The 27,949-nt window shown below is 44.9% G+C and overlaps 1 long non-coding RNA gene across 1 annotated transcript; it reads left to right on the forward strand.

Annotated features, from left to right (window-relative positions):
* The first annotated feature begins 295 nt into the window (after positions 1-295).
* LOC118152817 (uncharacterized) lies at positions 296-26,092 on the forward strand. The gene is made up of 4 exons (XR_004741702.3): positions 296-388; positions 2,993-3,125; positions 5,983-6,104; positions 24,186-26,092. It is a non-coding gene; the product is annotated as an uncharacterized LOC118152817 (long non-coding RNA).
* The last annotated feature ends 1,857 nt before the right edge of the window (positions 26,093-27,949 follow it).

A 27,949-nucleotide genomic window follows, 5' to 3' on the forward strand; every position in this document is an offset into this window, starting at 1 on the left:
ATAAACGAATGGGTTTTAAAAAAGCAGTGAGGTGGAATAGAAATGGCAGATAAAGGGAAACACATTTTCTGCATTTTCGAATGATTAATCACATAGTTGGGCCATTGCACGTTATATTTGTTAGCACGACCATCCCGCATTTACTTTTCTTTTGGAAAGTCTTTCTTGTAAAATCTTGGTGCATTTGTGATTGTGTCCTGATCTGCCAGGGCTGGGGGCCGAGCGGAGAGTGCGCAGCCGCAAAGTGGAGTCAACGCCGGCAGGAGCGCAGGGCGCTGGGCCAGGGCCCGCCTCCAGAGGGCGGTGTGAGTCCTTGGCGCTGGAGCACCTGCGTTTCGGGGACCCGGGCAGGTGTAGGGGTCTGCGTTCGGCTCCAGGCCTCCTGCAGGTAGGGATGCTTCATTGACAGATTTGGGCGTCCTCCCCTGAACGAATGTCATCGCTGGCGTGCTCAGCCAGCAGCCAGCTTCAGAGGCAATGGCTGTGTGTCGTGGGAACGGGAGAGAGAAGGAAGCGGAAGAGAGAGAGTTGGAAAGACTGGAGGATTAAGTCGTCACGTCTTTTGCCATCCCAACCTTAAACTGCAGTGTTTAAGGCCTCGTCTGCCCTGCTAAGGTCACAGCACTTTTTACTTTACGTGAAAAAGGGAGGTACAGGAGATTCAGTTCTGAAACCAATGAATGGTCTTAGAGCCTTCAAAGAGCCGTCACTAAAGTATCTGGGTCACAGTTGTAGAGGAAGTGAGAAACATTTTTGAACCCATCTGAAATGGCTTCATGGAGGGTTAATCTCAAGTTGAATATTTAAAAGGGAAAGCCTGTGGTTTGGCGGAGAAGAATAAACGAAATATTCTAGATCCACGTGTAGCGACTTGGTTTAGAAAAAAATAATTCATAGGGAAAGGAACAGTGCAGAGGATTCTGCGGTCTGTCGCCCAGGCTGGCTTGCAGAGAACGGAATTCAATCTAGTTAGTTGAAGCAGAAAGGGATTTGTGGCAGGATATTAAGTGGTTTACAGACTCTTTGGGAAGACTGAAGGATCAGATTCCAGACTGATCTTTTAAGAACACAACCCAAAGCCACCCTGAAGAATGAAAGAAACTATTGCCTCTTCAAATTCAGCAGAGTTAGGGAAACAGTGGCCACAGCTGCTAGCCCAGAACCACGCCACCTGCCCGGGCCGGGAAGCCACCCAGACAGGCAATTGACATAGTTAGGAAACTCTCCCAAGCAGAAAGCTGCTTCTAGTGCTGCCAGCTTCCAAACCATGACACCCCTGGTGTAACCCACACCAGCAAATAGGTTCCCTGGGCGGTGCTTTTTAATACTCCACAAAGCCAGTAAGTAGACACTGAGACCTCTCCTCACGCTTTCACACAGAAACCAGGTACTTCCACAATGGTGCTTGTCAGCAGAGTATTAGAAACATACCTTCCTAATCTTGCACTAATTTGCCTGAATAGTGGAATCTAAATCACTGTAGACCCTAGATGCAAGGGAGTTGGGGAAATATAGTAAAAACTAGCGTCCCAGCTCCTACAATACATGAAGACATGCTAGGAGGATATCAGCATGGTTGCTGGGTGAATCAATCCGCAGCACTTGTCATAGTCCCCTGCCTGGTTACTCAATTCCCATACACTCCCCTCTTCTCATACGTACACTACCAAATGGCAATGATTCCCTATGCAATAAAAAAAGGAACTCACTTTCTTCCCAAAACGGGGAAGTGCCATGAGCCACTGCATCCTGTTCTCATAAAGGTTCTATGTTCTAGATTCTGTTCTGGTGTTCACTGAAGTTCAGCCATAATCCTGCCTTGGTATCTTATAACCCATAGACTGAATTATATAAAACACGTCCATCTTCAATAAAACACATCACATCTTATATAAAACACATCCAATATAAAATGTTAAGGGAAAGAGAGAGAAAACATATAAATTGACTAGGCTAGAGAAAAGAAGGAAAAAAATAATGCTATTGCAGTCCTCATTATTTCAAGAATCATGGGTCTGAGGTTGGGCCATTCAGCATCCTTGCTTTATCCTACAATGTATTTCCTTTCACCCCACCAGCAACTCTGCTGGTAAGAGCTCTTTATCTAGTGGAACGATCTAAGTCTTTTTTTCCTGAGAGGTCCTATTTCTGTGTGGTCTTTTTGTATTGAGATACTGCAGTCTTCCACCAATTCTGTGATTGGACATACAGCCTTTGCCTGTGATTTTCCTTGAGGGGTTCTGTAGACACCATCATATCCCGATTGGCTTGGACACTTCCAGCACTGCTAGATCTGTTACAGATCCAAGTGTGGTAAAGCTGCTTGCACATGACCTGAAAAATTTGCTCTGTTTTTTGTTTTTGTTTTTGTTTTTTTAAGACAGAGTCTCTGTCATTCAGGCTTGGGTGGTACAGTGGTGCAACCATAGCTTGCTGCAGCCTTGAACTCCTGGGGCTCAAGAAATCCTCTTGCCTCAGCCTCCTGAGAAGCTAGGACTACAGGTGTACACCACCATGCACCCAGCTAATTAAAAAAAAACTTTTTTTGAGACGTGTCTTGTTATGTTGCCCAGGCTGGTCTCAAATTTCTGGGTTCAAGTGATCCTCCTGCCTTGGCCCTCACAAAGCACTGGAATTATAGGCATGAGCTACCATGCCTGGCCTGCCCTGGGATCCTCTCAAAGCTGGCAGACTAATGGGTTATTCAGAATAGGGGTCAGAGCTGCACACACACACACACACAGACACACACACATACACACCCACCCCCCGCCCCCACACAGTATATATTGGTTCCCTGGTCGAGTTGTATCAAGTGCTATAGCTCTTTATTAGCAGTAGGGGGTGCAAAATTCAGAGAGCTATCTCATTGCTCACCAGATCAGTGGGCACAGCAATTCTGCTGAGAGAACAGCTCTTGAATTCTTGTGGCACAACATTTCACACTTTGGCACACATCTAGGCACATAATGTACTTGTTCCCGCTCACTAGGTGCAATAAGAATATTACTAATGTGTCCTCTGGAATGGTGACGTGAACACAGTTCCCTGCAGATGTAACTGGGAGAGAAGGCAGAGTCCTGACACCGGGTAAGACTGTGGAGATGTATTGCTGGCCCCATCAGGTAAAAGAATATTGCTTCTTGCGGTTTTGTTGAGAAAGAGACAACAGATTTACCAAATTAATAGTTGCATATTGGTGATGGGGGCTGTGTTGATTTGCTATAGTCATAAAACTATGTCTAGAACAAGGGCTGCAATTGAAGCCATCTATTGACTGAATTAACAGTGAACCCTCATTATCCTCCAACAGCCATATGTGTTTTATGTAGGTCAAGCAGGGGAGTTAAGTGGGTGTCATAGGAAATGTCATCTCTACACCTTTCATGTCTTTGGCAGTTCATTCAGGGATGTGATGATGCTTTTGATAACTCTTGTTAGGAAGAAGTAGGGTGTTCCAGGGTGTTCCACTTGATCCTTTTTACCTAAAGAGTCCTCACTTCCTGGGCCGGGGATGAGTGTGGGGATTCAGTAGCTGGGGTGTTTCTGCATGCATTCATAGGGTTTCTGCATAGAGAATGCTCTGCATTCAGAAACTCAGGAAGCGGTATCAGATAAGTTTATAGACCTACAAGGTACATCATGAGAAGCACTTGAGCCAAAACTCCACTTACCCCTGGACTCCTGTAACCCCAACTCTGAAAGCAGACTTCAAGCAACTGTTGTGTCATCTTTTGCCACGCAGCACCAGGGTCCCACCTTCCGATGCAAATGAGGCCGTCTGTGCTTCAAGCCCAGCCAAGTCAGATAACTTAGTGGTCTTCAATTTGTTTTCTCCATATACTCCTGAAGACAATTTTGAAAAATAAAATACCCTTCACCCACTTTTAAATTGACATCTCACCTTTTTCTGATATGTGTAAATAGTTGAAACAGATCACAGAACATTAGAAGCTTTAAAAAAGCTAACGTGACAAAACCTAAGAAAGAGATGTTTGTTTGGATGGAGTTCACTCTGCTGCCCAGGCTGGAGTACAATGCTGCGATCTAGGCTCACTGCAACCTCTGCCTCCTGGGTTCAAGGGATTCTCCTGCCTCAGCTTCCTGAGTAGCTGGGGTTACAGGTGTGTGCCACCATGCCTGCCTAATTTTGTATTTTTATTAGAGACAGGGTTTCTCCATGTTGGTCAGGCTGATCTCGAACTCCTGACCTCAGGTGATCTGCCCGCCTCGGCCTCCTAAAGTGCTGGGATTACAGGCATGAGCCACCATGCCAGGCCAGAGAGAAATATTTTTAGTGAAGATCTGCCTGATGCATCTCTTATATTTTTGTGTAGACTGGCCTCTGGTTGTGTACATTTCTAACCGTATTTCTTGTCTACTGTCCACACACTCATGGTCATGGTCACCACAGAAAATGAATATCACAGCATGACTTCTGGTCCTCAGCACCACCGGCAGAGGGAGTATTTCTACAAATCATTTTTACACCAGAGTGGCTAGCAATAACATCAGTAAATATATCCTGTAAAACCCAAACCTACTTATTTATCCAAATTCAATTAGTGGACTTTCAAAAGCACCCGTGGCCACTGCAATGCCACCACACATGAGGAGAAGAAAGACAAAGGAGGTGTAAAAAGCGGTATCAATCATTATGGCTGAAACGTCTTACTCTTGCAAATTTTACTAAAATATGTGACCCAGAAGAGCCATTTCTAGGCCTTGGAGGTGGCCTGTGCTAGTGAAAGCCTTTGAAGATTAGGGTTCATTAGCTTCAGGGTGAATCTGCCTCTGCACTGCCAAGAGTGACATTATGATAAAAACGCCATATAACTTTGTAGAAAGTGTCCATGGAGCTAAACACTGTAATGACATGCTATTGATCATCATTCGCTTTAAACATATTTGAACGATCTCTTTAATTTTTAAAAATTTTGTCTTTTTATTCTTTGAACATATACTTCCATTTCACTTTCTTCTCAGAATTCTATCATAATGTAATGTGTATGTGTATATATACATATATAGATTTTTTTTTTTTTTTTGAGACAGGTTCTCACTCTGTAGCTCAGGCTGAAGTACAGTGGTACAATCACAGCTCACTGCAGCTTTGAACTGGGCTTAAGCCATCCTCCCACCTCAGCCTCCTGAGAAGCCGAGATTACAGACATGCACCACCACATCCAGCTAATTGATTTTAATGATTTTTGGTTTCTTTTGTAGAGATAGGGGTCTCACTATGTTTCCCAGGCTGGTCTCGAACTCCTGGTCTCAAGCAATTCTCCCGTCTCAGCCTCTCAAAGTGCTGTGATGATAGGTGTGAGCCACTGCACCCAGCCTAATGTATATTTTTTAACAGCTTTATTAAGATATAATTCACATATACAATTCACATACATAAGGTGTACAATTCAGTGCCTTTCAATATATTCACAGAGTTTTACATCATGACCACAATGTATTTTAGAACATTTTTATTTCAAAAGAAGCCCTGCACTCCTTAGCTGTCACCCTGGCAATTTTTCCATCTCCCCCCACCTCACCCAGTTCTAGGTAACCATTAATCCACTTTCTGTCCATAGAGCCGCCCACCCCAAACACTGATACATAAATGGAATCATGCAGTATGCTGTCCTTTGAGACTGCCTTCCTTTAGTTAGTGTTACTTTTTCAAGGTTCATCCTATACTTATGCTTGAAACATTTACTAATCACCCTTTTCTGCAACCAAAAATGTATGTGAATTGAAATTGTAAAATGTTCTCTATTTCCTTTGACCAAGAGACTTTAGGAGCTTAAAGTGTTTTCTGGGTCACGATTACAATGGTTGTTATCGTAATATGCAACCAATGGAAACAACATAAATGTTATAAACATTGATAAAACAATCGGGTTAATACAAAGAGTGAAATTTTATTGGAAATGTATCACTTACATGAGTTCTTTTTTTAATTTTCTCTGTCTCTCTCTCTTTTTCTAGTTGGGATCTCACTTTGCTGCCTAGCCTGGAGTGCAGTGGTGTAAACTCAGCTCACTGCAGCCTCAAACTCCTGGACTCAAGTGATCCTCTCACTTCAGCCTCCTGAATAGCTGGGACTACAGGTGTGTGTCACCATGTCTGGATAATTTTTGAAGTTTTTTTGTAGAGATGGGGTCTTCTGATGTTGCCCAGGCTGGTCTCAAACTCCTGGGCTCAGGCAATGCTCCCAAAGTGCTAGGATTACAGGTGTGAGCTACTACACCCAGCTGGAATTTTCTTATTTTAAAAATGTAAGACTGAATATACCACTGCCAGAATATACCACTGCCAGAATATACCACTGCCAGAGTATACCACTGTCAGAACATACCACTGCCAGAGTATAGCACTACCAGAATGTACCACTCCAGAATAAACCACTGCCAGAATATACCACTGCCAGAAAATACCACTGCCAGAGTACAGCACTACCAGAATGTACCACTCCAGAATAAACCACTGCCAGAATATACCACTGCCAGAGCATGTCACTGCCAGAATATACCACTGCCAGAATATACCACTGCCAGAACATACCACTGCCAGACAATACCACTGCCAGGGCATATCACTGCCAGAATATACCACTGCCAGAGTATACCACTGCCAGAGTATAGCACTGCCAGAGTATACCACTGCCAGAGTATAGCACTGCCAGAATATACCACTGCCAGAGTATACCACTGCCAGAGTATACCACTGCCAGAATATACCACTGCCAGAGTATAGCACTGCCAGAATATACCACTGCCAGAGTATACCACTGCCAGAGTATAGCACTGCCAGAATATACCACTGCCAGAGTATACCACTGCCAGAGTATAGCACTGCCAGAATATACCACTGCCAGAATATACCACTGCCAGAGTATACCACTGCCAGAGTATACCACTGCCAGAATATACCACTGCCAGAGTATAGCACTGCCAGAATATACCACTGCCAGAGTATAGCACTGCCAGAGTATACCACTGCCAGAGTATACCGCTGCCAGAGTATAGCACTGCCAGAATATACCACTGCCAGAGTATACCACTGCCAGAACATACCACTGCCAGAGTATAGCACTGCCAGAGTATACCACTGCCAGAGTATATCACTGCTAGAATGTTCTGCCTCGATTCTTTTTCTATTTGTGCTTCATAGGGTATTATTGCTGGAAAGCCTGATCACAAAATTAAGGTGATGGGAAGAGAAAATGTTTGTTATAGAAATGTCAGTCAGTTCTCCCAATTCCTTCCCCTTTCTCTTCCCCAAATCACCTGACATGACTTACCCAGGTCCCCACAGGACTCCTGCAGAATGATGCCTCCTTTGACAGTAGATAGACATGTCAGAGATGAGGTCATCACTCAGCCCTTGTCATTACTCTCGCCAGCTCAGTATCATATACTTGAATTCAGAACATCCCAGCATGCACCAAAAGCCAGGTCCTTTCCTCAGCAGAAAGTACCATGAGGCAGGGAAAGCTGGAAAGGCAGAGGATGCTGGGGCCTTGCTTGGTTATCAGGACAGGCTTTCCCTGTGTTTGGCATTTGAGGGTTTCTAAACCCTCGTGGAGTAAGTTTGGGAAGACTGAGGGCTAGTGCTTTCTTTTATAAAGTGTGCTTTTGAACTCTTGCCTTGAGGCACAAATGTATATAGAAGGTGAGGATCTGGAAATTCATTTCTTTAAAATTATGTGTATACATTTGGACCCAGGAGTTTGAAAACCACCCAGTCCAGCAATCTGAGACTTTGATTCCAAAGGCTCAATCCTACGACCCCTACTGATACCAGCCTTGGTATTGGTCAGGGTTCAGTTACAGAGCAGAGCAGAAAGGAATTTATTTCAGGATATTAAATGACTCATGGAATCACGGGGAAGGTGAATCAACAGACTCTAGCCTGAGCTTCCTAAGGGACTCCTGGAGTCCCATGCAGTGGGGAAGCTTGAGGCTCCTCTCTGATGACTTGGGAAGCTGCTGCTGCAGCTGCTGTATCAGCTTCACCTGATGCAGCTTCACCCGGCTGCTGCACCTGAGCTGGATGGGGTTTAGATTTCCAGCCTCTTGTAAAGGGCACACCATCCACCCCGCCAGTGGAGGACAAACTGGCAGGCAGTGAGAAGGTGGCAGGATTTTTTGGAGTTAAGTGACTGTGGTAAGTAGGATGGCCTAGAATAAGAGGTGGACGCTGGCTGAGCTTGCTGTGGCTGTGAGAGTGTGAAATTCCAGGAGGGAGGCAGGAGCCAAGGGTCACCACAGGACTCAGCGTGCCAGGTTTACCTATAAAGATCATGCAGACCAAGTGTGCCTGAAGCCGTGCTCTGTGGATGCAGAATATGACAGCAGTGTTTGCCAGTCCACTTCACTCACAAGGGGTGAGTTCTATGCCTACTTATTTCCAAAGACTCTGCCAGGTAACTTTGTGATTCTTCAGACTATTAAGTGGGCCAGGCACAGTTGCTCACACCTGTAATCTCAACACTTTAGGAGGCTGAGGTGGGCAGATCACTTGAGCCCAGGAGTTTGAGACCAGCCTGACCAACATGTGAAACCCATCTCTACTAAAAACACAGAATCAGCTGGGCGTGGTGGTGCACACCTGGAATTCCAGCTATTCGAAAGGCTGAGGCAGGAGAATTGCTTGAACCTGAGAGGTGGAGATTGCAGTGAGCCTAGATCACACCACTGCATACCAGCCTGGGCAACAAGAGTGAAATCTCTTCCAAAAAAAAAAAAAAGTTAGTTGGGCCTCGTGGTGCATGCCTCAAGTGATGCAGGAGGATCGCTTGAGTCCAGGAGGTTGAGGCTACCTGGAGCTATTATCGCACCATTGCACTCTAGCCTGGGCAACAGAGTGAGGCGCTGTCTCTGAAAAATCAAAAATTAATTAAAAATAAGTTAAAAATTAAAAACAAAGACCATTAAGTGCCATGAGTTGATTTATGTTTGTTTTCTCTACAGTTTTATTCCCAGCATAGGGAATAAATGCAGAAGAGGTGCTTAATAAATATGTACTGAATTACCAGATAAAATGAGGGTGCATAATAAGAACCTAGACTTTTTTTCTCTGTATCTCATGACAAACTGTCAGTCCCAGGATGGTGTCAGACATAAAGTTGAGTCCTTGGAGGGTGATTTTGACAGTGTCTGAGGTCTGCAGAGAAGAGGCAGGTGTTTTGATCACGTAGCCAACAATGTTCATGACATCAAAGGCCATTATGGTCCCATATGGCTTTAAAACTACAATCTCAACAGCAACAAGAATTTAATGAGGGCTGATTATGTGCAGGATACTATAGTAAGTGTTTCATATTCATTATCTCATGTAATCTCACAACAGCCCTTGGGGTAGCCTTTATTATTCCCATTTACAAATGAGCAAACATTTTCTCAGGTAGGTAAGTGACCAACCCAAGGTCCTTGGGCTAGAGCCTAGTTGAAGTTTTACATGACCCATTTACTCTGGCCACAGAATAGGAACATTGGAAGGAAATGCAGAGGTCCTGGTGATATTGTTTGGATCTGTCCCTACCCAAATCTCATGTTCATGTAAGCTAACTGAGGACTCTCCAGAAGCCAAGCAGATGCTGGCACCATGCTTCCTGTACAGACTGCAGAACTGTGAGCCAATTAAACCCCCTTTCTTTATAAATTACCCAGTCTCTGGTATTTCTTTATAGCAGTGTGAGAATGGACTAATATGCTTGGGCTCTGGACCCAGCTCTGCTGCTACCTGCTCCAACTTGGTGGATGTCACCAGCCTCTCTCTTGCTCTGCCCACACAGAGATACTGAAATCTAGGTCAGTCAGGAGACCCCTGCCCAGGCGGGGTATTGAAGGTATTGAGAGGCAGATGCCCAGATAGCACAACAGAGTGGATCTATCCTGGAGACCAACAGCCTGAGAACCTGCAGGGCTGACAGCTCTCCAGACTGAAGGCCCCAAACAGATATTCATCCACATATTTATTTGCTCTTTGACAGGTGATTCTTATTAATACATAGGTATTCTACATATACACATAACTCAGGAATATACCACGTAGGCAGCTGTTATCTGCCTACCACTAATTACAAACTAAAAGTATCTTCCACAAAGGAGCCATGGGGCAGGGTAAACTTAATGTTCCTCAACACAGAGATGTGTCCTTCCCAGCCACTTCTGGGAGATGGTCATGTGGCCAACTCCGCCCAACAGACAGTGAATGGAGATGATTTATGCTGTGTGTGGGTGAAGCACTTTGATTGCTGGTTAACTCCTTTTCTCCCATCATGAGACAGAGGAGATGTGTGTTCCCTAGCCTCCCAGATGATAAGGCCATGTGCTTTGATGCTGTGGCTATAAGATGGCGGAGGCTTTATCCTAGGTCCCACATGGGGATGTAGAGCAGAATTCCAGGCAACCCATGTTGGATACCGTGTGAGCAAGAGCACACACGTATGTTGAGGCACTGGGATTTTAGGATTGTTTGTCACCATAGGTAACCCAGGTTATCGTGACTAATGTACTTGGTCCACTCTTGTTAATGCTTTGAGTCTCAATTTTGCCACCTGTAACTGATGATAATAATAATATCTTACCAGTCAGCTATATGGGGGCTGTTAAAAGAGATAAGGGAGGAAATGGTTCCTTCCAGGTCTAACATTCTCCAAAACCATCTAGCATAGCAATATGGCACGCTCTAAAAATAGAGTTTTCTTCATGGTCATTGTATTACATGCTTAAGATCTTAAGATTTGACTCTCACTATTCACAGATTTGATGACAAAGAGTCAGAACTAGAGATGCCCAGGGCTTCCTGTAGCTTTGGGTTGGGATTTTCCAAGGTTTCATCAGAGGTCAATTCTATGTTATTTTGAGAAAGGTGTTGGAGTGAGCTGTGTTTTTGTCTCTCCCTACCCTTGTAATGCAAAACATGGGAGCTGTGGACCATTCCCAAAGCTTCCCTGTGGGTTAACAAATAGTGACTGCAGGCAGGGCTGGTGTGAAAGACATTTCTGCAGCACTGTTTACAATAGCAAAGACCTGGAATCAACCCAAATGCCCATTGATGATAGACTGGATTGGGAAAATGTGGCACATATACACCATGGAATATTATGCAGCAATCAGAAATGATGAGTTCGTGTCGTTTGTAGGGACATGGATGAATCTGGAGAACATCATTCTCAGCAAACTGACACAGGAACAGAAAATGAAACACCGCATATTCTCACTCATAGGCGGGTGACGAAAAATGAGAACACATGGACACAGGGAGGGGAGTACTAAACACTGGGGTCTATTGGGGGGAAAAGGGGAGGGCCAGTGGGAGGGGGAGGTGGGGAGGGATAGCCTGGGGAGAAATGCCAAATGTGTGTGAAGAGGAGAAAGCAAACAAAACACACTGCCATGTGTGTACCTATGCAACTGTATTGCATGCTCTGCACATGTACCCCAAAACCTAAAATGCAATAATAAAAAAAAAAAGCTCCATAATATTTTCATTCTCCCCTTCTTGGACATAAGGGAGGATTACATTTCTCCAACCTCCCAGAGACTTGCTTTGGCTAATGAGATGGAAGTGGCAGGTGCACAGGTCACTTCTGGAGGCATGGAGGAGCTGCTGGGAGATCTCTATGTTCTCTCTACCCACAGCAGTGAACTTGAAGGCTCTGTGGGGAGATAGCCATGACCTCAGATGGTGAAACTCTGTCAGCCCAAGTCCCTGACTGGCTGAATTGAGCAGAGCACCCTCTGCAGAACAGCTATGGACATGTAGTGTGGGCGAGAAGTTAACCATTGTTGTTTTGAGCCATGGAGGTTTGGGTGTTGCTTCCTATTGCAGAATAAATTAGTTTAATCTGGTGAATTCCATTAGGACTGAGACAATAGCAATATTAGACCTCTGTTCTGGGAAGCAGCAATCTTGGATTTTAGGTCTTACTGGGGGAACCATGGGCTTGGTCTCCCTGGGCTTAAGCTTTCTCATCAGTAAATTAAGGGAAATGAACTAAATTTTCTCTCAATCATCTGATGATTCTAATGGTTTCTTTATTTCTCTCTCTCACACACACACTCTTTTCCTCTCCTTCTCCCATCTAGCTTAGCGATATGGTATGCTCAAAAATAGAGTTTTCTTCAAAACCATCTAGCTTAGCAATATGGCATGCTCTAAAAATAGAGTTTTCTTCATGGTCATTGTATTATGTGCTTAAGGTCTTAAGATCTGACTCTCACTAATCTATGAATAGTGAGAGTCAGATCTTAAGACCTTAAGCACATAAGCACTCACCCTTTCATCCATCCACTCATCCATCCATTCATCCATCCGTCCATCCATCCATCCACCCATCCGTCCATCCACCCATCTGCTCATCCATCCACCCATCCATCCATCCACCCATCTACTTATCTATCCATCCATCCACCCACCCACCCACCCACCCTCCTATCTACTCAACAGTCCATCCACCCACCCATCCATTCATCTACCTATTCACTCATCCTTCCACCCTTCCACCCACCCATCAGTTTATTCATCTACTTACCCATCCATCCATTCATCTATCCATTCATTCACCCATCCACACACCCATCAATCCATCTATGTCTTTATCTATTCCTCCATTCTTATTCTAGACACTAAAGCAAATGACCAAATCATGATATTTTCATAAAATTCAACTCTTATATTTTACTTAACATTGATGTAAAAGTTACCTTAAAAGAATAAAGCAAACTTATCATGGACTTTTCCTTCGATGACATGATTTCTGAGAGGAAGAAGAATCCAATCTTCATTGTGAGAAAAGCTTTTGTTTCTAAGGAGGGCCCTGCTTCATTTTGTTTGCACATAGAATTAAATAAGGAGTTCTTGAGTTGGGGTCAGACAGCTGGAAAAGGTATTTAATCAAACATATTCTAATCAAAATAGTTTTTCTCCCCTTCTTACATCAATTTACTGAATCAAAAATAAACTTCCTCTTATTGAAACTTGATTCCTGACAGATGGAGAAAAAGGGGTAGGAACCTGGAGAAAAGATCACAACTGAGTGACTTGGCAACCTCGTGGTGAGAGTCTCCATCCAAAAGGGCAAGCAGGCAAGAAAATGAGAATAAGATTTACAGGAGAAATTTATATCATGAAAGCATAGATCAGTGTAAACCCATGTGTATAACTTTGTAAGGAATCTGGCAAGGAAAACATAATTCCTCTCTTGTAGAAAGGAGAAAGGGCCACAGGCTAAGATTCTGGGTGAGGAGGAATCCCTAGACAGAGAGGAAATTTTGCTATTTGTTATCAGGTAATAGATCATGTTTCACTTGGAACAACAGCTGGTAAGATGGAAGTTTATTGGAAAACTGGTCAGATCTCCTGAGCCGGGAGTATCAATAAACTCTCTCAAGTAGTGACTGTCTTTTTTTTTTGGTTAAGATCTGGCTTCATTACCTATGAAAGAAAACCCACAGTTATAGTGACTTAAACATACAAGTGTTAATTTTGTTATCAGGTCTAAATGTAGGCATTCCTGAACTGGTATGGCAGCTTCACAATGTCAGAAGAGACCCAGGCCCCTTCTGCCTTTCTGATCCCACGTCCTTAGTGCATAGCTTGCATTGTCAGGGTAACCTCATGGTCCAAAATAGTTAATGGAGCTCCCGCCATCACATCTGCATTCCAGACAACAGAAAAAAAGGAGCCATGAAAGGGCAAAATGGGCTCACTAACCAACTGAATTAGCTCTCTTTAAGAAACCCTCCACAAAGCCCCACTAGTACTGTCTTATTGGCCGGAATACAGTTATTAGCGATACTTAGCTATAAAGGAGATTGGGAGATGTAGTTTTTAGTTAGCCATGTTGCCACCCCCAAATAAAATCACATTCTGTGACTAAAGAAAAAGAGAAGAAAGGATATTATGAGGCAACTAACAGCTTCTGTTATGTTATTTTTTTCCCGTCTATTATTTATGAGATGACTATTGAGCTCAGTTATATATTCAGAAATCTTAAAGCATATTCAATTATCAGCAGAGAAGATCGTATCTTGGCTCTAAATTCTGAAATTTATCATTTAATCTACGTAAGAAGGCTGGTGTTTCCAGAGTATGTTCTGATAATACCTGGTTTCATGGGCTGTCAGTAGCTGTCAATGATGTAATTTGAAAAGTCCATTCTAGTGACAAATAAATCTTCAAGTAATTTTCACAAGACTCTAATGTGCTAATGTGTTTTGTGATTCTCCACAAACAGTGTCTTTCCAAATCATCTGAGTGTTTTCTCCCTGAGCATTTCATTGAATTACTACTCCACAGAAAACATGTCCTTGGAAGACCAGGTCTTCTTCCTTCCTCCCTTCCTTCCTCCCTCCATCCTTTCCTCTCCCCCACCCACCTCTCTCTGTCTCTCTCTTTCTTTTCTTTTCTCTTTTCTTTCTTTCGAGACAAGGGCTTGCTCTGCTACCTAGGCTGAAGGCAGTGGGGTAGTGGTGTGATCAAGGCTCTCTGCAGCCTAGACCTTCTGGGTTCAAGCAATCCTCCCACTTTAGCCTCCCAAGTAACTGGAACTATAGGAGTCCCACCACGCCCAGCACTTTGGGAGGCTGAGGTGGGAGGTTTGCTTGAGACCAGGAGTTCAAGACCAGTCTGGGCAACAAAGTGAGACCTCCATCTCTACAGGAAAAATAAATTGCTGATTGTGGTGGCCTTGGCCTTCTAAATGCTGGGATTCCAGGCATGAGCCAGTACATCCACCCAGGTCCTCTGTTTCTTTGGAATATTGCTAGTCTACTGTAAGCAATCCCAATATATTTTCTAATAGCTGCTCAAGTAGTTGGGTGATTCTGATCATTTCACAAGGAATCTAGAAGTAGCACATTTTCACCCTATGATGAAAGGTTGGATCCCATGGGTTGGAGGAGAGGCTCCTGTGCCCAGCTCCCTCCTACACTCACACCTCAGGCTTCTCTGTGCTCAGGCTTCCCATACACAGTCCTGATTTATGCTGGGAGTTGGGCTCCCACGAATCTTCCTCCGGGGTGATGCATTCTCTGACAGTAACTGAAGAATGTAAGAGGTAAGTTATTTCAAAAATGTATCATTCCACTGTATGGTTTATCTGAATACAGAATATTCCAGCACAGGCTGAAATGCTCAGCTGGTCAAAACAGCCTCACTCTTCATAAAATTAATATAAGACAGGGGCAGATGGGGTGTCCTGGTGCCTGTTTAATTGTTAACTAAGGTTCTCTGTGTTTGGGGAGGTGGGGAAGATGTCACTCTTTTGGACAAAAAGTACAACGGGGCTTTCCAGGGGCTGGGGCAAGGCGGGTTTGGAGTCTGTGTTTAGTGGGTGCAGAGTTTCAATTTGGGAAGATGAGAAGGTTCTGGAGGTGGATGGATGGTGGCGATGGCTGCATAGCATGTGACAGCAGTAATGCCACCAAACTGTGCACTTAAAAATGGCTGAGTGGGCACATTTTATGCTATGTGTATTTTACCACAATACACATACAAATGAAAAAAAGATGGCTTTCTTCTGTGGGGTGGGACAGCAGCTGTGATCCCTGGCTTGTTTGTGGGAAAAGAGCACCTATGGAGATGGAGGTCCAGGGAAGGGTTTCCCTCTTGCCATCCTTGTCAGTCTGTGTGTCTCACTTCCCTGGGATCCCAGGAGCGCAGGGTGCCTGCTGCTGTCTTCTCCTTGTGCTCTGCATACCCAGGGCGGGGTGAGGAGGGTTGCCAACACACGTAATTTTAAGGGCCAATCAGGTAAGGTCAGTTAGTGATTCAGCAGGGTGGGACACTGGGTAGGAGGGTACTTGTGTTTCACAGGTGACAACAGCCCTGCCTGTTGATATAGATGGAAACATTTTCCAAAGCACTGCAATGGCTATATTATACATAGTGTTGCTAAGCTGGCTAAAGGGGCCCTGAGTTTGTGGTTTCTTAGTCCATGCATACATTCATTATTTTATTTTCTTAGCAATGTCACAAAGATGGCATTATTGCCATGGTTTGGTGAAGAAGCGGGTTCAGAGAGAGGAAAGCAGAGTGGATGTCAGAGTTGGGGAGCCCCGTGTTCCCATTCCTGCTCTTGTCAGTGCTTGGGCTCCACCTGAGGCAATGGGACCTTTGTCCCCATCAAATGGTAGTGCTCTCCTTGTCAGCAAGACTGAGGCAAGGGAAAGGACAGACAAACAGAGGTAATCATGTTTGCCTTGAAAGCTGGTTATAAGGATGAGAAATCATGCTTAAAGCACCAAGTACAGTTCGTAGAACTTCATGGGTCCTCAGAAGGTAGTACCTGAATCCATGAAAACAAGTTATAAGTTATATTCTGATCAGGATCTTTTCAATACTGCAAAACATCTAGATATGGAGAGAACATTGTGTCAATACGGTTTAAATCTTCCTACTTGGGAAGACCTGGAGGGTTTAGCCCTGTGCAGACTGAACGTAGGCTCAGTGAAGTCCTTTGGGTCACATAGCAGTAAAGAGAGCTGGCAATGACGCTGGCCTTGACATTCAGCCATGATTTCTACTGCAATGTGGCAGCCACGGAAGTGCTCTTCCCTCTTCTTCTGTGGCAGCCAAGGCGCGAGTGGACAGAAGCGCTGGGGGATCACCCCGTGTGTGTACACGCATGGCTGGATGCTCTGTGAATGTGTGAGCCTCCAAGACATATGGTTTCAACATTGAAACCCTACCCTGACATTGAAAGTAGGCCTGCTCTCTCTCTTGGCCCATCAGAGTGCTTTTCTGGCGATCTCTCTGGTGTGCTGGATGTCAGCCAGCCAGCCGGAGCACAGGGAGCTGGGCCTGGGACTCTCTCAGACTCACATGAGGAAAAGCATTCTGCACTCCTTGTTCTTGTTCAAGTCCAGCTGCCTGCTCTGGAAGAGGAACCACAGGTCTCCCAGCTCCCTGGCTCTGAGACCTGGGTTCTTACAAGCATTTTTCCTAGGGACCCTCAAATTACAAGACAAAGTTAAACATATCTGCACAGAACTTCCCCAGGCCTGCTTTGATGCCTATACACATATACTGTTGTGGCTGTAATGTATGCATCCTTTCTCCGTCTTTCTTCCCCTCAGCATCTTTGACCTTGTTCACGCACATGAAAGAGCATTGCAGCAAAGCTCAGCCGGTGGCTGTGGGTGAGGGGCCTGGAGAGCCAGCACAGGGGCCCAGCAGAACCAGTGCCCACAGGGGAAGCTGAGGCTGGGACACAGCTGAGCACAGCACTGGCCAAGGTGTGTTTCTCACACCAGCTGCAGGGAAATGAGCCATTCCTATCAGAAAAAGGAAGACACTCCCATGATCCAGTAGGTTTGGGAAAGGATGACTTTTTTTGAGATGGAGTTTCACTGTTGTTACCCAGACTGGAGTGCAATGGCGCCATCTCGGCTCACCGCAACCTCCGCCTTCTGGGTTCAAGCAATTCTCCTGCCTCAGCCTCCCGAGAAGCTGGGACTACCGGTGGGCACCACCATGCCCAGCTAATTTTTGTATTTTTAGTAGAGATGGGGTTTCACCTAGTTGACCAGGATGGTCTCCATCTCTTGACCTCGTGATCCACCCGCCTTGGCCTCCCAAAGTGCTGGGATTATAGGCGTGAGCCACCAGGCCCGGCCGGGAAAGGATGATTTCAAGCTCACCTTCTTTGGGGAGATACTTCTTTCAGGCTAGATTATTGATGGCTGTGGGATGGCTGTTGGCCGCAGGGGCTCTGAGAAGACCAATCCAACTAAGTGTTTGACCAAAAAAGGGCAACTCACCTTAGGGGTTCACGATTTGCGTCTGCTAAGCCTTGCTGTGTGCTTCACCTGGCATCTGACGCACCAATATCTATGCAACAGCACCTTCTGCCCTCCAGGGTCTGAGGGCGAAATGAGATCAGGTCTGCACACACAGGAGACAGCAGCCTGGGGCAGGGGCTGGCATGAGCGGGGAGCTACCCAGCTCTCCCTCCTTTTCTTCAGTCTTTGTCTATTCATTTATTTTGTAAATTGCCATCACTAAGGTCTGTTATTTTCGGCTTAAAAATTCATGCTCTATCAAGAAGTAGACATAAATGAGTTAATTTCTCAAAGCCATGACCAACAAACATACACAGTAACAAACGAAGCATGACGGTCATCAACCAGCTATTTGGAGCCTAATTCACTGCCTATTTGGATCCATTACCCCCGAAAGTAGGTTTTGTCCAAATGAACAGTCTAGCTGCTACCTACAGACAAACCGAATAAAACAGATAACTACCAGACCTACTGTGTGCCTTGCAGACAATGGGAAAATCCATTACTTCTGTAAAGTAGATCTAAAAATACTACTCACTTCGTACTGAAAGTCATGCACGTCATCAGAGGGATACGTGAGCTCCCGCGGCCTGCTTTCAGTGCAACGTATTATCACCACATAACTCCTAATAATGTTCCCAAACAATCCTCCCTGGTCTGTATGAAGCACTTCCTCCCACAGTTTCCCTTGGTTTGCTTCCCTCGGTTTTATGTGATGTTGACCACCCAAGTGCCTGGAATCTTGCCTCAGCAACCCAGAGGAACGGACTTAGGACAATTTTGAGGTCTCTTATTTTTATAAAGGGCACAGTTGGTACTGAGAGGAGAGCCAAATTATTTCCATTTTTAAGCAAGCCTTCATTTCTTCCAGACCACTGAAAGCTGTTCTTTAAAAAGGGGTTATTTATTTGGCAGTATCTGTAATACCTTGGTGTGTCTATTTTTAAGTGGTGTGGAAGTGGCTTTATATAGGTCAGTTTCCCCTATTCTTGAACATTTGGGCACTCTTGTGGTCCTAACGTTGGTTCGGGCTTTTGATCGTCAGGTTGCTGTTTCTGAAACAATAGCCACCACAGTCAATCTGAGGTGTCTCGGGGAGCAGAGTCCACAGTGTGATAAAAGCAGACACAGGAAATAAACCTGCAGGCCGTTCCTTATGGTTTTCACTTGTGGGGTTTGTTGAAAGTCAAAGTGCTCACATAGTTTAAATAATCTGTAGGCTACTTTTAAGACCGAATACAGTGCAAATAACATATAACATAGTTGTTATACTGTACTGCTGTTATTTGTATTTTTTATTGTACTGTGTATTTGAAAACAAAGTCTCTGAAAACATGGTGCGCTCTTTAGCCAACTGTCTATGTCTGCAGGCACAGCCAGAGAATGTCAGATATCCTCATGCCTACCTATTGTGCAGTTTTCAAAACAGCATTAGGGTATGTGTGCCGTTTCTGCACATGCGGAGACATCAGCTAGCAGAGGCGCATTTTGGAAGCACCGGCCGTGATTTGGGAGTCGGGCCCGGAGGATTGCTGTGTTCGGGGCAAGTGCCCCCGTGGCTGAAAGTGAATGTCAGATGGATCTGCAGAGACAGCCTGGCTGTTGGCTGCAGTGACGTGAAAGCTGCACCTGAAAGGGAGGAATTTAACAGTCCCTGTCCCTGGCTGCTCTCGAATCCTGCCCACACCATGGTCATTACAGGCCTCCCTTAGTATCTGGGGAACTGGTTCCTAGACCCCGGAGGGTACCAAAATCCTAGGGTGCTCAAGTTCTGAAATGTCACATTTGCAGATAACCTGATTTGCACCGCATACTTTAAATCACCTCTAGACTACCTTTAAGACCGAATACAGTGCAAACAACATGTGAATAGTTGTACTGTTATTTGTATTTTTTTATTCCTGTATTGTTATTTTTAAAATTTTTTTTTTTTTTTGAGATGAAGTCTCACTCTGTCACCCAGGCTGTAGTGCAGTGGTGTGATCTCAGCTCACTGCAACCTCTGCCTCCCAGGCTCAAGTGATCCTCCGACCTCAGCCTCCTGAGCAGCTGGGACTACAGGCACTCACCACCATGCTTGGCTATATATACACCTAAAAATGCAGTAGCACTTGAACCGTTGACATTAAAGAAAGGACTAAGACGAGTATATACACTTTCACAAATACCGCGTAACACTGTTCTAGACATCAGTCAATATAACACACTAGAAGAAATGAGATGTATCAAAATTTAAAAGGAGGAGGTAAACTGTCATCATTTGAAGCTTCTATGGTAGTTATTTTATTCTAGCAGATTTTCTTGGGTTTTCCAGGAAATTAAAAACAGTAACATATTTTAGCAAGTTGGCTGGAATCAAAATTTACACCCTGTAGTCATTAGCTTTTATGTAGACAAATGAAATCTAGTTAGTCTAAGACACAATGAAACAAATATTCTATATACCATAGAAAAATCATGAAAAGGCCTCCTAGTAGTAAACTTAATCAGAAATGTGCAGGTATCTATATAAAAACGCATCAAATGCCACGGAAGTAATCCAAATAGGACTTAGTCAAGAATGAACAACAATAATAAACTAAAACCCAAACCAGCCAACCAACCAGTTAACCAACCAGACAAATCAACCAAAAACCCCAGAACAACAAGAAAAACCCACATACCATGTTACTGTATAACGCTCCATAACACATCGATTTTCTATAGGTTAAAGATTTCTAGATAATTTTTTTGGATGTAGACAGTTAATGCCAAAGCTCTTATGGGAAGATAAATAAGCAAAAGAGACAGGAAAGTTCTAGAAAAAAAGGAATAATAGGAAAGGGGACTATCTGTGCCAGATATTAGACACATATTAAGCTATTATAATTAACACTGGGTTTCTGATGTGGAGAGAAACCTCAATGGAACAGTCTATAAAGTTCAAGAACATTCAAATACCTATTAGAATTTTGTATGCATACTAAAAATATGGCAAATGCAAAAAGACTGAAAGAAAATGGACACAGCTCATCCTCAGTATCTGGGGGATTAGATCCAGGACCTTCACAGATACCAAAATCTGCAGATACTCAAATCCCTGATATAAAATGGTATGATGTGTACACATAACTTATGCACATCTTCCTGTATATTTTAAATCATCTCTGGGTTACTTAGGATGGCTAATACAATGTAAATGCGATGTAAATAGTTGTTATACTATATTGTTTGTATTTGTATCATTTTTTATTGTCGTGTTGGTTTTTATTGTTTCTTTTCCAAATATTTTCCATCTGTGGCTGGTTCAATCTGCAGGTGTGGAACCCATGGAGGGATGACTGGATGTAAAAGAAAGAACCTTCTGCAAGGGAGAAAACAAACAAAACAGTAAAGTCCCCCAAATACCTAAGGGTCAAAAGGGAAAGAAATGCTTCAACTTGGACTGCACAGGGGTCTAATGCTCTTGATGTGTAGAGTTCTTACAAATTAGTAAGGAAAGAGCCCAGTAGAAACATGGGCAAAGAGGGTGAAGCAAGAGTTGAAAGACAAGCAGAACCAATGCCTCTAAAGCCTAACAAAAGATGCTCAACCTCATAGTATTAGAAATGCAACTTGGCCAAGTGCAATGGCTCACACCTGTAATCCTAGCAGTTTGGGAGGCTGAGGTTGCAGTGAGCCGAGATCGCACCACTGCAGTCCACCCTGGTAACAGAGTGAAACTCCGTCTCAAAAAAAGAGAAAGAAATACAACTCAAAACTTCAGTGAGATTTTTTTTCATTTATCAAATTGACAAAGATTAAATAGGTGATAAAATATCATAAGTAGCTGGGTGCAGTTCCTCACGCCTGAAATCCCAGCACTCTGGGAGGTCTAGGCAGGTGGATCATGAGGTCAGGAGTTCAAGACCAGCCTGGCCAATGTGGCGAAACCCAGTCTCTACTAAAAATACAAAAATTAGCTCGGTGTGATGCTGGGGTCCTGTAATCCCAGCTGCTTGGGAGGCTGAGGCAGAGAATTGCTTGAACCTGTGAGGCAGAGGTTGCAGCGAGCTGAGATTGTGCCACTGCATTCCAGCCTGGGCAACAGAGCAAGACTCCATCTCAAAAAAAAAAAAAGAAAAAGAAAAAAAATCATAAATATAAGGAGAGACAGGCACATTCATGGTCAACTTAAGTGAGAACAGGCATCAATATCTGTGCAGGACAACTAGACAATCCCTATCCATAATAAAAAGGACATGCCCTTTGACATAGCAATCCCACTTTAGGACTATATCTTGCAGGTATAATTTCACAAGAATGTGCAACATTGCTCATAATAGGAGAAGTCTGAGAACAACTTAAACGGTCATCAGTGGGTGGCAGGTTAAAGAGATTATGGCAAATCCACATGGGGATTCTACACAGCTATGAAAAAGAACAAGACAGTTCTAAATGTACTGATATAGACTGGACTCCAAGCCACAGTGCTAAGTGAAAAGAATGAGTAAGACTGTGCTATCATACGCAAAAATAAACAGACGCTATGTACACGCCTATACTATGTATGCATAAAGTTTCTTTAAAAAGCTGTCTGGGGTTTGGTGAACACATAGCAGTCTCTAACACAAATTTTCTAAAGCTGAAGCAAGGCACTGGATACAGATAATGATCTGAATTTTTCAAGGGGGGAGTTTTAAAAGAACCAAAATGAGATGAAACTGATTATTTCTCACAATACCCAGTTAGAAAGACTGGGCCAGAATCTTCAAGGAAGTTTCTTGCAATCAGGGCTCAGTAATTTTATTATCAGGGTATCACTGATTACTGATCCCAGGAGGCCACCTGAGATAGTGTGATTACCCTGCAGGAGCTGAGGCCCCATCAAGAATGCACCAGTGCCCAGGCTTCCTGCTCTGGGGACTAGTGCTTAACTGGTAGCTGATTGGTTCAGGGGGTGGCAGGCTGGTTCCCAAAAACCTGATGTCAAGGGTTTTATTCATATGGGCTCTTTGTGGATTCACATGAGCCCTTGGCCACATGGGATTCAGGGCAGGGGAGCTGTTTGGGGTGGATGGTTAGAACAGATCTTGGTGCTGTTGCCCTCTCTGTGCCTAGACTTCCATCCCAGCTCTGCAGTCATCCACTTACTCAAGGAGAGTGAGTATCAGGTCTCTCTACCTGATACTTGCCTGCATGCAGTAAACCAATCACTGTGACAGTGGGCTTTGCAAAAGAGAAAGGGTTTATCCATGAGGAGGCAGGAGAACAGGTTTCAAATCCGCATCCCCAAAAGTTGGTTTAGAGATATGTATGGCTTAAAGAAGCAGGGCGATCTGAGGTGTGGGGAAAGGTGACTGAGGGTGAGGGAAAGTGAGGTAATTGGTGATCTGCACATGCATAGTCAAACTTTATGTCTCTTCATGGCTCTTCATAGGCTGCATGCTCAGAAATTGGTGGTGTTAGCATGATCCGAGAGGGCAGTTTTTGGCCCTATGATTTCAAAAAGTCACCTCTCAGTGATCCACTGTCAGAGATGTTATCTCTAAGGAAGCTAGAGACAGTTTAGGTAGAAGCTTTTGGCTCTGTGACTTTCAGCTACACAGGTTAAAAAGTTGACAAGAAGCAGGTAATTAGAAGCATGCAGGCCGGGCGCGGTGGCTCAAGCCTGTAATCCCAGCACTTTGGGAGGCCGAGGCGGGTGGATCACGAGGTCATGAGATCGAGACCATCCTGGTCAAAATGGTGAAACCCCGTCTCTACTAAAGATACAAAAAATTAGCTGGGCATGGTGGCGCGTGCCTATAATCCCAGCTACTCGGGAGGCTGAGGCAGGAGAATTGCCTGAACCCAGGAGGCGGAGGTTGCAGTGAGCCGAGATCGCGCCATTGCACTCCAGCCTGGGTAACAAGAGCGAAACTACGTCTCTAAAAAAAAAAAAAAGAAGCATGCAAGGCAGGTTAAATTTGATGGGCTTAATCAGATTAGCCTTTGGTTTCATGCCCAAAGCCATTCATTCACTCAACACTCCCATGGCTTGCCATGAGCTGGGACTAGGAGAAGTGGGAGATGCTCTTGCTTCCTGGACTTGACAGTCTAATGGGAGAGAGACAGATATACAAGCAGACACATATCATGTGGGCAGTTCCTGCCATGCTAGAGGGAAAACACAGCACAGCATAGGAATCCCAAGAAGCTCAGGAATGTGATTGTCTGAGGGACCACATTTGACGGTCTACAGGGAAACCATCTGTCCAGGACAGTAGGGAAGCTCTTCTTTAGCAAAGGCTGTTTAATATAAGAATAAAGGGTCCTGAATGTTGCAGTTAAGATCCTCATAAGCAGAAAACTCCTTAGGTGCCTCAACATCCGGGAAACATGGCAGATGCCCTGCTCCTAATTTCTCATCATGTTTCTCTTTCTCGTTATCCAAAGCTGTCTCTTAACTTCCTCAAAAGACATCAGTCCTGGCTGCCCTCCAGAAGAGCCATCCCAAGACATTATCTAGGCATCAGTGTCTTCACCAGGGCAACACGGAACATCTCCACTGAATACCTGGTGGCTGCAGCGGCTGATGTGAGATGTGTGCCTGCTTTCCATCAGATTCCCAAAGCAGAGCCCCTGGAGGCTTTGGCCCATGCCCCTGAGGCTCCCTTTCATGAGGAAGAAATTCTTTGGAAAGCCAACACCACTACTGGAGAGAAAGTAGGGGTTGTGTTATAGAAGTACTGTCTTTATTTTGGGAGGCTGAGGTGGTGGATCATGAGGTCAAGAGATCGGAACCATCCTGGCCAACATGGTAAAACCCCATGTCTACTAAAAATACAAAAATTAGCCAGGCATGATGATGCGCACCTGTAGTCCCAGCTACTTGGGAGGCTGGGGCAGGAGAATCCCGTGTACCTAGGAGGCAGAGGTTGCATTAAGCTGAGATCATACCATTGCACTCCAGCCTAGTGACAGAGCAAGATTCCATCTCAGAAAAAAAAGTAGCTCACAGCTGTATAGAGTGAGCTTAAGTGCTGGGTCCCTGTGATTAGGAAGAGAAAGGAAATTTAGCCTCCAGGATGTGAGAGCTCCATGGAAGGCAGTAGCCCGGAATAAAACAGGTATCAGCACAGAAAACCCACCAGCACCCGGAAAAGGAAGAAATATGCCACAACCGTCACTCTCCCTGCGAATGACTTCTTTACACACCTCCATCCCATCTCCTGGCTCAATCTCCTATTCTCTCATAGCTGGGGAGGTCTCCATTGTAATTCGTATTGGGTGGTTAACCTGCAGGCTATTCTGAGGATCCCAGCTCCCTTTCACTGCAACCTGCATCTGCATCCTTTGCTTTGCAGTAGGAGTTGAGAGAGGTAGGATGAAGGTGTAGCCACAGGCTACATTTAAACAAGCACAGAGTTCACAGGGGAAAAAAAACCCAAACCAAAACAATAAAACCTTCATCAATCGTTAAAGAAATGAAAATGAACCGTTTGAGGTTATCTATTTTTATCTACTAAGTCAAGAAAAGCTAATTTAATTCCTGGCAAGTTCACAATAAAAAAATATATATACTTGCTCTTGGTGGCATTGTAAGTAGTTAAAAGCTTTTTGGGCAGTACTTTGGAATACATCAAGTTTGAAAATGATTATACCAGTGGACCCAATCATCTTGCTCATGGAAATTCATCCAAAGGAAATAATTAAGTGGAAAAAACAACGTGTCTACACTTGTTTCACCCAAATGCCCAGCAATAAAGGAATGACGAAAGAAATCCCAGCACATACTCTGAACCTAACAGAAATGGAGCATTTGGAACTAGAATTGCGCAGACTGAACTGAAAATGGAAGTGGCTTTAAATGATGTTAAGTGGAAACATTGTATGTCCAGTCGAAACTTGGTAAGATACAGATTCCAGTGGTCAGAATCGGAAAATTTCAACAAATGAAAATCACAGGGTTAACAGAGAGGTGCTGTTGGTTGTAGAAAAGCATTTTCAAAAATTAATGATTCAAAATTATTTTTCAAAAAAAGTAGATTTAAAATCATGTATTTCAGGAAGTATGGCCCATGGTGTCTCTTGGAAAAAGTAGAAGACCTGGCATATCGCCCAAAGGGAACTCTCTAGCTTAAGATTACCCTGATGACGAGTGGGAAACAGTCAGGCACTTTCCGGCACGCTTAGTAACAGGGGTGCCCTTCTGTGCAGAAGGAAGGTGCTCTGTGGTCCACCCTTTATTTGGATCCTGAGATCAGAATTCTAATTGGGCAGAAGTAACCAGGGGAGGAAACAGCATTTCTTCAAAGCTGAAGAGAGCTTTTTGGAGGGGAAAATAAAAAATCCTGGGAACTCTTTGCATGACTGGTGGGTTGAACAATGGCTTTGCACCCCAAGACCAGCCTGGCCTCGTGGTTGTAAATCTGGGGGCTGCTGACAAACGGTTTCCCACCTTGGGACTTGAGTCTGCAGTTCAAGAGTCATGTGGGCCTGCCTGAGCCGCAGGGCTTGGCCCCTGTGCTGAGCACAGGCTTCTAGAAGAAGCCTTACGGGAAAGGAAACGCTCAGGTTTCACTTGAAGGAGGGTATGTGTGGAGGGGGCAGGGCGGAGCGGGAGGGAAATAATGGTTCCTTTCAATGCAGACAGATGCAGTCTGGCTCAGAGTCAGCCCCGTCTCAAAAAAAACCCAAGTGGTTCAGTAACATTTAAAAATCTGCACACATTCGAAGTTGTATTTTAAATACTGCACAAGGATGGATAATAAATGTGATGGCTTTTCCATCCCCTGCGTGTGGAGTGCCGGTCAACTCCTGAAGCACTCAGCATACCGGCACAGGGAGACACACGTGCATGCCCATGGTGGGTGTGTGTAAATGCTACCTACAAACACGAGTGCACACCCACACATGCCACTGCGGCACACACACTTCCATTCTTGCCTCGGAAAGCTCCCAGCCTGCAGTTGATCTAAGTTTGGCATGGGCTGAAGGCCACACTTAGAATGACTGCTTGGACTTGTTTCTGAGCAGGGTGACAGATGCAGCTTCTAAGACAACAAATTCCTTTTTTACTGTGTTGGTAAATGAAGGTATCAGGCTTAGAACCTTACTGCAGGGTGACCAAGCCCTGATTCACTCCTTCAGTCTCTAGGACAGAATCATTCTGTTCATGAGCTTCCTGTGTCTAAGTATTCACTCCATGATGCAGAAAATGACATGAGAAATAGGAGTCATGGGGTTTCCAAGACCCAGGGAAGGGCTTGCCTGAGGGCTCTCCCATCCTCACAAACCCCAGGGAAGGGCTTGCCTGAGGGCGCTCCCATGCTCACAGTCCTTTCCTCTATGCTGTGGCGTATTCAGGTGTTCCTCACTCAGGACAGTCCAGAGCAGCAGGTCTGGCCCAGGAAAGGCCTGGGGTGCCTCTCTGGGGAGCCAGCTTGACTCAGGTTGGAGGGAAAGCTCTGTAAATCAGGCGCAGTCACATCAGCCTCTTGACAACTGCAAACGCCTCGTGAAACTGTTACCTAATGCAGACAGTGCGAGTCCTGGGCAGGCATGGCTCTGCTGCCCGAGGGTAGCCTGGAGGGTTGAACTAGTGTGGACAGGAAAGGTGCAAGGAAAGTGTCCTGCACATCAGCTTTATCACCTTACCAGCCCGCTAGGAAGAGTAGACAGATAGGGCGGGGCTGGGGGCCAGAGGATCATTCAAGGGCCCACAGGTGGGACTGGCTCAATGGCTGTCTGCAGGCCGGCAGGGTCTGGGTGGGTGCCCACAGCTGCCGGAGAGCAAGCCCTGGAGTCACACAGGAGCCCAGAAAGCAGTGCAGGACTGGTTTATTTATGCGATCCCCAGGTATTCTCCTGGGAAAGCGCGATGTTCTACCGGGAACAACAAGGAGCTGCAGAGCCCTGTGCCTTTCATGACTTTGGGAAGGTCACGGTGCCCTTGCCCCCGACCGTGTCCTTTTCTAAGAAGCATGCTCTGTTCTGGCTCTCTGACTCCTCCTGCTGGGACTCTCTTCCTCTCTGTTTTGGCTTCATATACGCTAAATGGGGTATGTTATGCCAGGTCAGTTCTCAGAAAGCTGGCTCTCCAAGGGCTCTGGGGGATCGATCATCTTGTCCAACTCTTTCATTTTACCAATGAGGAACCTGCTGCTCAGAGAAGGTACAGGACTCCCTAAAGCGACCAGGGGCCAGCAAGCTGGGCC

The sequence above is a fragment of the Callithrix jacchus genome, chromosome 4 (genome assembly GCF_049354715.1).
Source record: "Callithrix jacchus isolate 240 chromosome 4, calJac240_pri, whole genome shotgun sequence".
NCBI classification, from domain to species: Eukaryota; Metazoa; Chordata; class Mammalia; order Primates; family Cebidae; genus Callithrix; species Callithrix jacchus.